The sequence below is a fragment of the Triticum aestivum genome, chromosome 1A (genome assembly GCF_018294505.1).
Source record: "Triticum aestivum cultivar Chinese Spring chromosome 1A, IWGSC CS RefSeq v2.1, whole genome shotgun sequence".
Lineage (NCBI taxonomy): Eukaryota > Viridiplantae > Streptophyta > Magnoliopsida > Poales > Poaceae > Triticum > Triticum aestivum.
This window is the reverse complement of record NC_057794.1, coordinates 571,989,684-572,006,314: the sequence shown is the minus strand read 5'-3', so window position 1 is coordinate 572,006,314 and position 16,631 is coordinate 571,989,684. Positions and strand designations below refer to the sequence as shown.

The window sequence follows — 16,631 nt, the reverse complement described above, 5'->3', positions numbered from 1 at the left end:
TGATTGAGATGCAATTTTTCTTCTGCGAGGAGTTTTCTTGTAATACCCGTTCAGTTTTGATATGAAGCCTTGGGCTCTCTAGCCGAGAAAAGAGAATGACATTCCTTCCATTACCCTCATAAGAGCATCTCCAACGGATCCCTAATACTGTCTCATTTTCCAGTATTGAGATAATTGAGCCAAAAAAAGCAGCTCCAAAAAATTTCATTTTGCCATCATCAATAAATCACCCCAACTCCAACAATATACAAAGGGAGTTGCCTTTGGCCCCCATACCTTCACCAGCATCGTGGGGCCCATATTTCAACTACCCGCTCTCCTACCTGAAGCCGCTTGTGTTGCCAATGCCGCCAGCTACACCACTGCACCTCCGCCGCTCGCCAAAAGGATATGACCTTTGTCAATTTGTGGACCCGAAAAGATTGAGGGAACCTATGTTTCCATAAGTGCTCCTTAGCGAAATGTGCATGGAACATATGCTTTGCACAGAGGTTGGTCTTCTTCTTTGCCTAAAAAAGGCAAATTTTGTGTCTAACTTGTTTGGAGCGTGGCTAAACTAGTTTACAACGCGACGACTAGCCATCTCTTCGAAGATCTTTCAGTCATGCTCTTGCTTTCTGTCGTGTGGTGCCTTTTAATTTGTCATTGCCTTGAATTTTATGAGGGGATCTTCTTTGGGCATGTCGTAGAACCGGTATCTGCCTACTACATGTAGTGTTCTTTTTTCATGTCCTTTTATTTTCCTAAATTTGGTTACTCTTTTCTTTTAGTAATGGGATGATTGTTTTTGATAATAGAATATGGAACCGCAATTGACAAAAGCCATTTGAATTACCTAGATTTTACAGCATGATTTTTCCTCTAATTGCGAGATGAAAACTGTAATGTTATGTCTACTTACTCAATTATTTCCTTTATTTCTTATATCGCTATATATATTCACCTAGAAATTGACTTTGAGAGCTCAATAGACGAGATTATTGCAAAGATCAACTCTTCCTAAACTCATACCCAACTTCAAGGAACACAACACGAATCAAGATTGCTCATCGGGAAAAAAATTGTATCTCCCGCAATGTCCATCGGTGTCTGGCACCCAGAGGACGATGAACACAGAGAGTGAAGGAATTCACGAGAGTCTTCTAGTGAGTGGTCTTAACTCTATGCAAATGAGTTTAATTTGTGACCTACACTGACCTAGCTCAACTCATATTACAAAGTGAGCGAGCTCGGTTTGACTTCGGCCAGAGTTTGAGCGGCATAGTTGTTTCATACTCAGCTCAATCTCGAGCACATAAGAAGTCCTAAAAGATCTCGCTTCCGATGTCGGCGTGGTTGACTAAATTGTGGCCTTTTTGTGATTGAAGTTATGGAGCATTGGGACAGGGAACGATGGACCGCTGATTTTACCCAGGTAATTTGTCCTCTTTGTTCGTACACTTGTACAATTGTCGTATAATACCAACTTATATTCATTAAACCTTCTTCAAAAAATTGCAGGACACGATTAATGCAAGGAGAAGGCGTCTCATCGCCGAGTTGGTTCTCTCACCTACCAACACGCTCGAATGTGTGAAGAACAAAATTCGCGACATTGCAAAGAAAAGCAAGGCATGAAGACATCATACATGATTCAAGATTCTAGTTTTAGTCGTTTGTTTTAAGTCTGGAAGCACGTTTCCCGGCATGGACAACTTTGATTTTCTATCATTCATGTAATAAGCACGATACCTTGGATTCTGTCTGGATTTTTGGTCGCTTACACATACATGTGTATGTGTAATGCAGTCAGACTATATGTTTCATACCAATAAATTTTTGCTTCCCTTCATTTGTTCTAGCTTAATGTTTTTTGTTGTTGTGTTCAATTTTTTCTTCCATGGAAGAGTAATTCATTTCCTTTTTACTTTTGGATTTATTTTTTTATTTGATTTCGCATTATTCAACAATAAAAAATAAAGTGTCAAAAAAAATTCCTTTTTTCTTGCCTATGAATCACCGTCGGCTGTCGTGCCATCCGGTGTGGAATCTCGTGCCTAAGACAACGACAGATCCGGCTGACGCATGGCCGACACAAGCCCTGGGGACCGCCTGCCGGCGTCATCATTGCGTAGCGGACCAGGCACGGGCGACCTAGTTGGCGCGGGGGACGCGCCAGGTCCGGTCCTGCCCGCCCGCTCGGTGGAGACAACACGCGTGTCGGACGCAGACGGGCCACCCGTGGATCCTGCGGTGGGTGGAGTAGGCGGATCCGCCAGGGATCCCGTGCACATGATTGCCGCTGGATCTCTCGGGATCGGCGTTCGCAGGTGGTTCTTCCTCGTTTCTTGCACCAGACTCCCCTTGGCGTTATGTGTTGCTTGAAATCACATTGCACGGATTTTTGTGCTACATTTTTGTTAGCCTTTTCCTTTTCCGCGTCATGAAGATCAGGATCAGTAGCACCATCAATCATATGATCAACAACTCTTTTGCCCCCTTGATCAGTAGGATTTAGAGCTCCGGTGGAAGCAAAAGAATTTTAGTGCATAGTCGAGAACCCGCATTAGGATGCAGGTCAGAGAAGGGAAAACTTTTTCAAAAGGTATATAATTTATTAGTTAATATAGTATAATTAGGCCTTACACAATTGAACTGGCCACAATGCAGATAGGACTTGATCATGCAGTTCAACAATAAACCACAAAACATACTTAAAATTCATCACAACTCTCCTTCAGCTTCTTGATCTTATCAACGTACCCTTGTTTCTGTTTGAGAAAATCTGCAATAATATACTCAAGTTTTTTCTTCTTTTTCTCTATATAGAAATCAATGCTTTTATAAGTTGGCTATCATGAACGTCGACTTGCCTAGCGCCACCTATGAAGTTTCTTTTGATGAACTTTTTTTCTTGTCAGATATACAACTTTGGTGGACGGGAAGACAACTTTTGAAATAAGATAAGCAACTTTCGGTTAGGTTATGTATCATGGTCGCCTATCAGCCCAATGTTCTTTTGAGTTGCCTAATATGACTAACAAGTTGTCTAGCATCACATGTAAGTTGCGTGCCATGACTACCTATCAACTTTGGTGATACATAAAGTACTTTGTTGCAATGTTTCCTATAGTGACAACCTATCAACTCAGTGCTCCCATAAGTTGGCTATTATGACAGTCAAGTTGATTAGCATCACATATTAAGTTGCCTTCGACAAACTATTTTCTGAAGCAACTTTGATGCTAAGATGAGCAATTTTGGTGCTACAAGAAGCAAATTTGTTGTCAAGTTGCCTATTATGACTATATTAAACTAATGATTTTCTAGTATGGCTATCATGACTCTCAAAACGTGCTTCTCCAGGCAACTACCTAGTAAACGTTGGCCACAGGATTAGAATGATCAACCGTAATGTGGGCGAGGAGGCGGTCGGGGCATGCTGGCGGACCCCAAGCGTGGGGGAGGGGTCAAGGACCAGAACGGAGAGGTGGCCGTCACGGAGCACAAAATGGTCGAAAGGTGTGGACACAAGTGGTCTAGGCCAGTGAACCGGCATTCCATCATAGACCTCCACCCCCTATTACAAAACACACAAGGGGCTGAGCTAGGTCCATGAATTAGCTCTTGATGTTTAGGCCTCCTTTGGTTCATTGGAATATTGTAGGAATTATAAAGGATAGGAACTTTGTAGGAAAAATTTATTTGAAGCCATTTAGTTTGTAGGAATGGATTTCTATTCCTATGTAGCATAGGAATCAATCCTTCAAATTTCAAAGGAAAAAACATTAGCCTAGAATCAATGGGAAAATTCATATTCTATGCATGAAATGACATTTCTTTGTTTATAGGAATTGAGATGCATGTCATCTCACTTCTTATGATTTTCCTATTCCTGTAATATTCATACCCTATGAACCAAAGGAGGCCTTAAGACTCCCTGGTTGTGCACTCGTTTTGCTAATAATCTTTGGCAACTTGTGTTTTACATGCATCGACGTCCAAAAAATCTGATCATACATGTAGGAAACTTTTACCGAGTGATTTAGGCAAGTACTATTTATATTGAGGCAACTTATTCCATTGGAAATTGCAACTTTTGTGCAAATTAAAACAACAAAAGCAGCGCAGCCGGTGGAGCCATCTAATTCGTCCAAATTCAGCAATAGTGCATGCAGCCGCTGTGACAAATTAGACGAGTTACAGATCAACTGTACAGCTACAAATGGCAAACCAGCAAAAAGGTCAAAAGTTCAGATTTGTAACAGCGACATGTTCCTGGCTCTAACCAAGTCTAATTGCAGGAAGGCAGGAGAGTACTATTTATATTGAGGCAAAAACTACATTCAGTACTTAAAAGACTACTATAATCAACCCTTTATGCTCTCTAGTATATCAATTTTAAAAATGCAAAATGTTGTAACTACTACAACACCAACCAAATCAACAACCTAGGAGGCACGTTATACCCATTTGGTTATTTATGCCAACACCTACGATTATTTATTACAAGTAAAAAATGTGCTCCCAAAACACCGAGCACAAACCCATACCAAGTTAGTCTCCTCGATGCACCACGGCCAAGCTACAACGATGCATTCCTAGGCTGCATGCAGGATAATGCATATAATTTGCAATCTTTTATAGGCAAAATAAACATACACTATGTCTACACTTTAATTTGCTAGGTGGTTTTGCACGACAAAAGGAAAGGGCAGCCTCCCTACTGACACATACTTGCCTAAGTGTTTGTTTGAGGGAATACTTGCCTAAGTGTTGGTTACAACTTGCCTGATCACACAGAAAAATTTGCCTAAAGAAAAAATAGCCGCTCATGCTGATTATTCACTTCGATTGGGTTACCTAGTGCGAAGCAACACACACCAGTCTGCATCACAAAACAAAATGAAAAATGGGCAAAGTTCAGAATGCACCACGAGTTCTACTTCTATTACAAATACAAAGCCAGTTCAGAATTTACAGCGAGTATACAAACGGCAGAACTTCTCGAATTCCTTCACTGTGGGAGCACACTCCACCTTCTCAAGCAACGCCCACCACCTAGCAAAAAAGTGCCCTGCATCAATCACACAGGCAATACAGATAGGTTCTAAAAACTGTACATTTCACAAATGTTTTCTTCTTCAATCTCATCAGTGGTCAGGCCCTTGTTTTTGAGGAAGGAGAGGAACTTGATGGCGTTCTGGACGTACTTCCCTCAACGGCTGCGTCTGCAGCAGCGCCTTGAAGGCTAGCTGCGGCTGCATCTCACCACCGTCGGCGTCTGCTGATGCTCCTGGTGGTTCCGGACAGAACTGGTTGATCAACAATCACATCGAATTGCAGAATCAAGAGAAGATGGTAGACCTTACGCGCAGAGCTGGCACAACATGACCGAGGGGGGAGCCGACGTCGTAGGGACGCATAACGGGCTGGCGACCGGTGGCGCAGGAGATCAGGGAGCAGGTCCTGCCGGGCGCGGCGTGCGACGGCCGAGCACTTGCTGGGTGCGGCACTCATCGCCGGGATTGGGAGTAGGTAAGAGGAGGAGGCAGCGGCCGGGGTTGTGCTTGGTGTGGCGCGCGGCGCCGGGAGAAGGATCGGGGCGGCAGCAGCGTAACCGGGAGGAGGAGCACGACGGCGGAGGGATGCGTGGCCTGGAGAAGGAGCGGGCGACGGACACATCTCAGGGAGGAAGCGCAGGGCGGCTGGTGGTGGGACGACGAGCAGGTGGGATGAGTGGATAAGGTGCGGGAGGTGGGCGACGCGTATGTTGTTTTGTCGATAGCGCGTGCGCTCGGGACGACTAATGAGCACAACTGCACTTTTTAGAATTTAGGAAAGATATTTTGTACACAAATTGCATGTGCAAACCCATTTACCTTCAACCACCCGAGTTGGCAACATGGTCAAATACTATAACAGCTCATTATAAACATTTTTAGCCACGGTTAGGCTTGATAAAATCACATACCAAGTAATTAAAAATGTTAATTTAGCTTTGGTTAGGGTGTGCCACACCCAGGCTATAGTGCAATGCCCGAGGAACACCTAAGGACCCTAGTGGCAAGCCACTATTTTGGATCTTTCCCATAAAAAGTAAATTTAACATTATTGTGGACATGTGATCCATATATCAGATATTAAACTAATAAGAACAAATACTACGCTTGATCTTAGCAAAAAGCCGAGAAAGGTACAAGTTAGAACTGGAGCCTTCCCCCTCCTCTTATACACGCACGACCAACTCCGCTGAGCAGTGCAAGCGGTGTGGGACTAATTAATCTAACCGGATGGTTTTCTGTCTAATTAGCTTCATTAACATTTGGGTGCATAAACCCAGCAGTAAGACAAAAAGCCTCAAAGCCCATAATGCTTAGAGGCCCAGTAATACGCCAATACGGCCTGTGCACGAAACACAAAACACAGAGCCTTTCTGGAAGGGAGCTCCTATACAGCGCTGCAGGTGCCCGTTAACGATCCGGCGCCTGCAGCGCTGCTAGCATGGGCCGGCCCACTAGCATGCTGCTCCCAGTTTTTCAAAAAAAAGTTTGTGACGAAAATAAAAATATGAAATCAACAAAGGTTTACAGATTTAAAGAAAAAAGGTTCATTCATTTGAAAAAATACGCTCATATCTTTGAAAAAAGTTCATCAATTTGAAAAAAGTTCATTTAAATTGAAAAAAGTTCATCCAATTTAGCAAAAGTTCATTAAATTTGAATTTTTTTTATAGAAATTGAAAAAAAGTTCACGTGTTTTTAGAAAAAGCTCATGGAACTGCAAAAAAAAAAGTTTATAAATAAAAAAGTTCATCCATTTTCAAGACTAATGTTCATTAAATTTCGAAAAAAATTATCAATATTCAAAAAAGGTTCATCAATCTAAAAAAACTTTTGAATTTTTTTTAAAGTTCATCAATATTCAAAACAGTTCATAGAATTTTCAAAAAAAAAATCACCATCCGGCGCCTAGATGGGTAGGCCTATTTAAGTACGCCACAGGCGCCAGTTAACAAAATGCACGTTAACTGGCGCCTGTGGCGCCAAATAGAAAATGTCGGGGTTGTTCTCGCTTCTCGCGGCTGAACAATATGGTCGCGTAAAGTGTAGTGGCCCGGCAAGTTAAGGCCACCGTGGAGTAGATGCCGAACCGAGCGAAGAAGATACGGAAAGTGTTCCAGTCGATCGTCCGTCTCAAAACCTCTTTCTCATATAAGCCACAACGCGATCCCCTTTTCCCTTGTGCGCCGCGACCGCATGCTCAAACCCTAATATAATCCCTTGAAAGTTCGTTTCGTCTTCGCCAATCCACGGCCATGGCTCAGTACGGCAACACCTCTTCGTTATGGCCGATGCTTAACATGTCCACCACTATGTTGACCTCAGATCGTCCGGCTGTGGAGGCCTCGTGGATGATGCTGGAGCGCTTCGTGTTCCGCAGGGATGACGACGACGACGGCAGCGGCTCCTCCGCCTTCCCGGACGAAGCGGCCGCGCCGTTGAGGGCCAACTCCGTCACCTCCCTGGGAGACCCCTTCGCCGTCGCCTTGCTCCCCGCCGCCCCTCCCGCCTTCTCCCACCTCTACATGCAGTGGCCGCGCGGTCCACGCAACTATGACGGGTCGGACATGGGGACCGAACTCCTGTCCGCCCACCGGGACCTCCTCCTGCTCAGCCTCACCTCCGAGCTGGGCCTCGACGACGGTGACCCTTACCGGCAGGACTACTTCGTTTTCCATGCCGCCCTAGGGGCTGCTGAGTCGCGGCTCAGACGGCTCCCGGCGTGCACCGTACCCATTGTGCTGAAACTGTGGGGCGAGGATACAACAACGGATCGCCAGTTCAATCGTGACACCATCGGAATATATTGCGGTAGAGATCACTTCGCGGTGCTGCAGCTGGCCAAGTTCTGTGTTTCAACAAAGAACAGTGTTATGGGAGCAGAACTATGCGTCTTCCGCTCCCCTCTGTCGACCGATGGCTCCGATGATAATGTTGCCGAGGGCAAGTGGGAGATTCTGATGCTGCCCATCCAACATACAAAGGAGGAGTTCACCGACCTGACCCGCTGGTCAACCGATGCCACCATCATATCCAATGACTGTGTGATCTGGGTTGATTACCACCAAGGAGGTATCCTGTCCTACAAGCCATGTCATGATGCAGTAGACACGAGACCACGTAGAATCATCTATTACAGCCGACTACCTATCAACAATTGTCCTCGGGATTCCTCACCAAGCGGAGAGACACATGAGATGTGCCGCAGTCTATGCGTCGTCGTGGGGAAAGAGGGTGATCTCCTCAAGTTTGTCGACGTTTCCTGTGACAATGGTACCTTTTTTGGGCCGCTTGATCCTTATTCTAGTTTCACCATCACCTTCCATGCCCGTGCATCGTCAGAAGATAAATTTTGGCACAAGGAGGCAGTGATTACGTCTCAAACATTTCGGCGCCTAGCCGCCCGGAAGCGTCTTCTACCGCACAATTGTGTGCCCATGTTCCCCCTTGTGAATAGGGACGAACCCGATCTCATACACTTCATTGTGTGTGAGCCGAGGGACAACATTGACAAGCTTTCGGTGGTTGTTGTTGATATCATCAAAGAGGCGATAGTTTCGGTTTCTCCATATATTCAAGGAGAGGAAGACCTCTGTGGCAAAGATGCAGACACGGTCAGGCACAGGTGCCGTCTTCTGCAGTCCTTTCTCCCTGTCAGTTCTCAAACATATTCTCGGCTGATTTCACAGGTATTAATTTACATCTCACATGTTTTATTTCTTGCACATTGTGTATTAATTACTTCATACTGGCTCTTCCTATTGTTGGCTTGGTTACTGAGCTAGCTTCCTCTGTGACGGCCTTGTCTTCCCTCTCCATTCTAAATTTGTTTCGCTTTCGCAGGCATTAGTTTGCACGTCACAGAATTGTGTTCGTCCACCTATTTAAACAAGCTGTTGGTTGCGTTGGTATTTTTACTAATTATTATTTTTACCCTGAGGTGGTCTCTGCTACCAAATTGCCTGGGTGAATTTGAATTTTGAAGTGAATTTCTTGGACAGAATAGGGTAAGGATGTAAGTGAATAATTTGAAAAAAAATCGATATCTTACCGCTTGCAAGTGTCTTTTTTGTGGTTTTGTAGTAACACAGGAGATTTTGCTGGTCTAGAATTAATTAAAAAAAAGGCAACCTTTATCTGCTACTCCCTCCGTACAAAGTTGGGTCATCTATTTTGGAACGGAGGGAGTACTGTGCAATAGAACTCAAGTTTATGATACCTATAGTAATATGTTTTTGCATGTAGAATTGAATTCTTGTTAAATATAGCTCCATTGCTTGATCAAGATAAGGGTTTAGGTAGTACGTTCGTTCAGGGAGGTTCAGTTACACTATTTGATCCCGCTACATGTGCAGAAACCTGAAAGCCTGTAGGTAATAATACCGTAACAGCAGCACCATTACATACCATTTATTCATGATTTCAGAAAATACTAAAGTATGGATCAGTTTGCAAGCCGGTTTTGTTGTACTGCCTACTTTTTCTGCAGCGTCTTTTCTTCCCATCAGATATTTATTTGTGCACAATGCTGCTTGTTATTGCATATCAGCTGTTGCTTGATTTGGCAACCGTTAATTAGCTCCTTTCCCATGCCAGATGAATCAACGCCTTGTCAATCTGGGAGACCAGCAGCATTGCAGAACCTAAGATGCGCCATTAGTGACCCATGATGGACCTGCAAAAGTGATACAAGACATACATGTTCAGAACTATGCTAGGCCAAGTCAAAGAAGTATAAAGCTTTGCCTATTGTTGTAAGGGTTTTAAATTAATAAGTGATTTCAATGCATGTAACCTATTGGTGTATAAATGAACCAGAACCAAACTATTATTTTTGGAATTAGTAGAAATTAGAATAGAGTCAGCACTCGGAATTGTTGGTAGTTAGAATAAAATTATTTGTTGTTGAAACTTTCTGACTTGTAATAGCAGTTTTGGTACTGGTTAAGATCGAAGTTTTCCTTTTACTGATTGATGAGAAGATCGGTAGTTGTTCTACTATAATACAACGATTTTGTTTCTCTGGCTGTATGGAAATAGACTTTGATTGCTAGCAAACATGCATTTGGCGACTGCTTTCAGGGATCTACCGATGTATAAGGAGGTGTAGGATTGAGCTAGAACGTTGGGAAGAGAACCTTGATCAGGATGAGGAGCACGGGCTGCTTGAATTGCTCAAGTTATTATTTTATTTTGAGTTCAATCTGCCTCGCTTACTTCAGTTTCAGTATTATTTGCTAGTTCTACAAACTTGCTCTATTTCCCAGTTTGTGACTTATTTTCATTTGTGTTTTGTATTATCCTGGAAGACACCCAATCATTCACTGAATATGTGTGATGTCACCTGTTTCATCAATGTATAAAAAGTTCCTTCAACTTTATTTCTTATACAGCTACATAAAGTCACCTAGCAATTGACTTTGATGACTCATCAGCCAAGATTCTTGCAAAGATCAATTCTTGCCTAAACTTATGCCCGGTTTTTTTTCTTCTGAAAATGATTCAGATCTATTATCCAAGTTCACTGGAAGTACAAAGCACCTCAAACATAGTAAAAATTACATCGAGATTCCGAGTCTGGCCGCTCCCGTGACGCACCCCGCGCGCGCGTCACGGGGGCCCTCGATCTGCCGCCAGCGAACTCCTCCCCTTCCAGCCTCTCCTCCCCCTCGCCGCCGCCGGAGGGCGTCCGCCGGGCGAAGCCCGTGCGACGCGGGCGGCGGCGGGGCCATTTCTTCCCTCCCTTGTTCGAGGATGCGGCGGCGCGGGTCAGCCGCTCGTGGGGGCGCGGAGCTCAGCGGGGCTCTCGGCAGCGGGGACGTCGGGCTTCGACAGCTGTTAGGCTGGGAGTGAGGGCGCGCCGCTGCGTTGTTCGTGGCAGGGTGTTGGTCGGGCTCCCCCCGATCTGGATCCTGATCTGCTGCGGGCGGCACGGCTGGTGTTGGCGATGGTGGTCCCGGCCGTCGGTGGGCGTGTCTTGTGGGGGCTGGTCGCGGCTGTGCGTCGGCGCCTTCCCTCCTTGACCTTGTGGCTTGCCGTGACGGACCCTCTTTGGCCCCTTCTGGGTCAAGTCGGGGGCTTTCGGCCGCGGGCTTGGCGGCGCGGCGACTAGTCTGAGCTCCGGCGGCGCGCTCGTGTGGTGGCGCGGCGGCGGGGTTGGCTGGTAGTGGTGCAGAGGCTGCGCGGGCCTGTGCCGTGGCTTTGGTGCAGGCGGCGGCCATGGTGGCTGGTGGCGCGGGTGCGTGCCCAGCGGCTCCATCGCTTGGAGCTCGCCGGTCGGCGCGGGTTGGGCAGTGGCCCGGGGTGGCTGCTGCTCCGGCCGTGGTTGGCTCCACGGTGGCTTGGCAAGTCCGCTACAGTGGCGGCTGGCTTGTTCCGGCGTCGGCTCGTCCATTGGTCGCTTGTGTCGGCCCTTGATCTGTCTCCTCGTTGTCCGGGTGCTATCTCCGTTGAAGTGATGGCCCTCTCCCAGCTATGGCCCATCGTTAGTCTCGCGCTAGGGCAGCAGGACCAAGCTCGTCTCGCGCCCGGCAGCAGGACCGTGCCCGTCTCGCGCCCGACAGCAGGACCGCGCCACTCTCGCGCCCGACAGCAGGACCGCGCCCGTCTCGCGCCCGGCAGCAGGACTGTGTTCGTCTCGCGCCCGATGCAGCAGGATGAGTCGATGGATGCTAGTTTGCCACGGGGTCCGCTCGTCTCTTCGGTTGGGATAGTGGCGGGTATCGAGTGTGGTGGTGTCGAGGTCTTGAATGCCAGGGCGGCGGCCCTGGTGGTGGTAGCATGGTGCTCATGGGCAGAGCCCGTTGCTCGACGCTGTCTGGCAGCCATGGCCGTGTGGACGGCGTGGTAGCCGGGGTGTGGCGTTCGATGGCGGTGAGTGTTAGCCGGGGTGAAAACCTGCTCTATCTTCGGATGGACCGGCGGCGGCATGGCTCGTTCCCTTCTTAAAGGCGTCGTCGCGGCTCTCATTGCCCGTCGTGCGGCTCTTGGGGAAACTCTGATCCTCGGATCGGGTGGTGGCGGCGCTCCGGTGTCGTGACCTTTCTGAAGGCATCGTCTTGGAGCTCACGGTTCGTCGTATGTGGCTTCATTTCTTCGCGGTGGCGTGGTCACTGTTGGAGTCCATGGTTGCTCTTGTAGTGTTAGGGGTTGTGTTGCTGCGCTCAGCGCCTTTGTATCCTGCCTTGGGTGTGTGTTGTGGTGGCGTGAGTTTGTACGGATTGTTGTCGGTCATTGCTTTATTTATAAAGCAGGGCGAAAGCCATTTTCGCTAATTCTAAAAGTAGGGATGCAAATGAGTTTAGTCTGAGTGACTTAGATTAAACCCAGTTCAACTCGTATTAAAAAGCAGCGAGCTCAGTTTGACATGGGCTAGAGTTCAAGTGGCAAAGATGTCTCATATTCTGCTCAATCTCGAGGCACAAAAGAATTCCTGGAAGATCTTGTGTGCATGCTCAATCTCGAGGCACATAAGAAGTCCTAAAAGATCTTGCGTGCAGTGTCAACGTGATTCCCTAACTTGTGGAAATTAAAAGGCAACACACTTTTCATTCCAAAACATAAAGATAATAATTCTCATTATATATTTTTTTGCGGGAGCTCATTATATATTTATTAAAGATATATAACATACCTACCATGCTAGTTCGACTCATGTAATTTTGTGAGCTACCTTTCATCTCATTTTCCAACAGTGATACAAAAAGAAGCTCATACCCGGTTCATATATTTTCATGTCCAGCTAAAACCCGAGTTTGATCTCAAGCCGCGAGCTTTTAATGAATCCCTAATCCGAGGTAAAAGTGTTTACTAACCAATAAGCACATTACAATACGTACCTAAGTAGCTAACAATTTCCTACGGAGTAGTTTAGTAGACATTGGATTTCCCATGAAAGAATTAATGTACTACCCCACTCATGTTGATCATTAGCGGATTCAACAGCTGCACAAGATATTCTGGACACAAAACGAATGTTTACCCATGGAAATGTAGAGAACATCTATATAGCCAAAATGAGGATATTTTAAATAAGTTAACAAAATCACAAGCCAAATAAGGTTAATTTAGTTTTGGTTGGGGTGCGCCACACCCGGGGAACACACGAGGACCCTAGTGGCAAGCCACTATGATGAATCCTCCCAAAAAAAATTTAATATCATTATGGACATATAGTCCACATATCAAATATTAAACTGACAAAAACATATACTTTACTTGATCTTAGCCAAAAGATCGAGAAAGGTATGAGCTGATGCAGAGCCTTGCCCCTCCTCTTATACCCGTCTGACACGTTCCGCCGAGCTGCGCAAGCCAGGTGGGACTAATCTGACCTTGAGGGTTTGTGTTTGCTGTTTATTAACGTTTTGGCTTAGAAGCCCAGCAACATGATAGAAAGCCTCAAAGCCCGCACGTTTAAAGGCCCATCAATACGGCCTCTGGGAGGGAAACACATGGGCTCGTAGGTTGCTGCCCTGAAAATATGGTTTTTTTCTTGCGACTTGTGTCTTACAAAAGATAGGATGGAAAGAAAAACAGATACAGGTGTTTCTCATAAAAAAAGATAGGATAGAAAAAAAAAAAAGAAACGTGACTCATACTACTACGTTCACTTTGTCGGAACTAGCTTGAACGTCCCCACGGCCTAGATTCCCAATCTGTGCAAACCAACTCTTGCCTGATATACGGTTTATACTAGCTTGAAGAGCCACACACCAATATGCGATGACCGGGCACCGCGGCTCAAGATCCCTCACCGGAACAACCACTGTATCTCTTCTAGGGTCCTCCCCTTGGTCTCCGGCACCCAATGGACGACGAACATGAGGGTGAACGCGCTCACGACCATGTATGACGCGGAAGTCCCTGCAGAAATTGTTTATAGAGATGATGTATGAACATGTAAAAGTGCATCAAGTTTCATGGTTCAGAATTAATCCTTGACAAGGCACGAGGGGACAACAGTCAACAGAGGCGCCGAGCAGTCACATGCCGCCAACGCTTCATCTCAGTAGCATGTTGGTGAGCGTCGCGAAGCTCCCCGTGAAACTCTTGATGCCCACCGGGAGGATCTGAAAATGTTCGTTCAGAGTTCTAACTGAAGAATAATACTTTGCTCTGAATTGTCACTCACGACATCTCTCTGAATTATGGTTATCTGAATCTCTACTCATAATGTCTCAGTTGGTAGTCTCCGTTCCGGGTTTATTTTCGTCTCACAATTTTCGTTCGGTTTTGTTTGGCTGGTTTTTTTTCGTCGGTTTTTTTGTCCCTCCTCCCACCCCACCCACGCACGCACCTGAAGAAAAACCAACACACACAAAACACCGCTTCTATTCTATCCATCCCCTGGCGCTCGTCGCCGCCGCTGCCGACCTCACAAAGAAGACGCCGCCGGATCGTGTGGGATCTCGCTACCCTTGATCTAATCTGGTGGAGGGGTCTCCTACCGTACGTCAAGGCCTCCCTCCTGACGTTTCCTCTTTCGGCATCACGGGCCGCCGCCGCACTCCCTCCCCCGGCCGCCCCGCGGGCTTCTATCTCTCCCAGCTCCGCTGCCGCGCCCCGTCTTCCGTCTCTACATGAATTCAGGCTGCAGGTGGGACTGAACATGGGCGTCCCACCCCAACCCACTTAATTCCACCAAGCAGGGACGGAGCCAGGATTTCGGCATAGGGGGGGGCGAGGTTTCGCACTAAGTTCATCGGCAACTGCTATGTTTTGGTAGAAAATTTTAGGGTCTGGTCCAATGGAAACACCGTGTGCAACCATGCCCGATTTTATTTATTAATTCCATTCACATGACAAAAACAATTTCTAGAAATACATTACAAATTCTTTTCTTAATGACAAAAACAAATTCACAACTCTAGAAACAGAAGATAATCTTACAAACTAATAATTACCATTAATACAATGTGGTAGATAACACATTACGAAATCTCATTAATTTCCCCGTAATTGATGGGATCGACTCACTGATTCAACCTAATTTTTTTTAGAAAGGTTCAACCGAATTCCAAAGTCAGAACATCAGAAAGCATGCAATTGTATGGAAGCAATCAACGAATAGTGGAACTGGGAGAAAGATTACAGTTTGAAAAGGACAAAACAAAAACTGATCTAATGCTCGTACGTATTAAACTAGAACCTGTTTTCCTCGTTTTGTTGCGGCTCATCTGATCTGCGCTCACCAGCGGCCGTCCCCTTCCCTTCTCTGATTCTCTTGACGTCGATGCGACGGAATCACGAAAAGATCGATATCAGGCAAGGCAAGGTACAAGCGTGACACTAGATTGCAGGAGGTAGTTTGGAAACCTAACGATTATAGCGACCTGTGTGTACGTGGCTCATTATCTCTACACTAGTAGAATGTCCGTGCATTGCCACGGGCATCTGAAATATTCTGCCATAACGCATGTTAAATTTTACACGCTAATGTCAGTTGATATTTTTTAAACATCATCCAAATCCATCACTTCTTATCTCCGACAAACAAAACTGGAATAAAATTTATACTACATTATATAAGTATATATTGTATAGTATACGAAAACAAATTTGAGACTAACACAACTGATTTTATTTGCAAAAAAAGGGTACCCGAAATTACATATAAATATATAAACATATATAAATAATATTTTATATTAATAAACATGAGGAAAAATAAATTATTTTTTACATACCTAGTTTTTAGCTTACCTACCCTGCGTATCACCTCAACCACTCTTTCACTGCACGCACCCCTCCCTCTCTCACCCTCCCACTCCTTCTCTCCGTCATGACGTCGCCCCCGCCATCCCTCTCCGCCACAGTGTCCTGGCCGCCACATCTTCCCCCTGGCATGTCCCTGCCTCCTCCCCTCCATGCTCATCGGCACCTCCCAACCCCTCCATCGAGATCTCGCCCGCCTTCTCCACTCCCCGCCATGTGTCCGGGTGAGCAGCCGGATCCGACCGCCGTCAAGCCGTGCCGTCGATCTGGCCATCCCAGGCCGATTTTCGGTGCCAACAACAGGCGAGCCGCACCATCGATCTGCCATCCTAGGCCGATTTCTGGTGCCGAGGGCGTCGCGTTCCCCCTCCAAGTTGCACGGCGACAGGGCTCTTCCGCCATCCACTAACTGCCGCTCACCGCTCCGAGTAGTAGGCGCCAACACTGAGAGAGTCTGGCTGGGCCTCCACTCCAGCAGACAGGTCCACACAAATTTCTTGCAATACATTAAATGCTTACATCATTTTTCAAGTAGGCATTAGTTTGTTAGCTTATGCTCGTGCATTGCCATGGGTTAAAACTTCAAATTATGCAAACATTTCATTGTGTTGTCGATAAGAAAAGTAAGATACATACGTACACTATCTGTCGTTGGTAAATCTCTCGTTCTTCAACACCAACGCAACAAGAATACAAACATTGATCTATTAGTGATCCCCGCCTCTCCAACCATTAAAATACCGCTCCTTGTTATCTTGGTTTTTTATGTTACTTACCAAATCTGGTGGTGTTCTGTCGGATCTTGCACATCCTCTCCCGTCCGCTCGTCTCCGACTGGTGAGAGGCATTGCCGTATTGGTAGTTGGTCATGTT

At 46.1% G+C, this 16,631-nt stretch overlaps 1 non-coding gene and 1 pseudogene across 1 annotated transcript; both read right to left on the bottom strand.

Annotated features, from left to right (window-relative positions):
• Window positions 1-5,984: 5,984 nt before the first annotated feature.
• LOC123072104 (U2 spliceosomal RNA) lies at window positions 5,985-6,179 on the bottom strand. The gene has a single exon (XR_006434837.1). It is a non-coding gene; the product is annotated as a U2 spliceosomal RNA (small nuclear RNA).
• A 6,939-nt stretch (window positions 6,180-13,118) lies between these two features.
• On the bottom strand, window positions 13,119-13,290 carry LOC123072111 (uncharacterized; annotated as a pseudogene).
• Window positions 13,291-16,631: the final 3,341 nt, after the last annotated feature.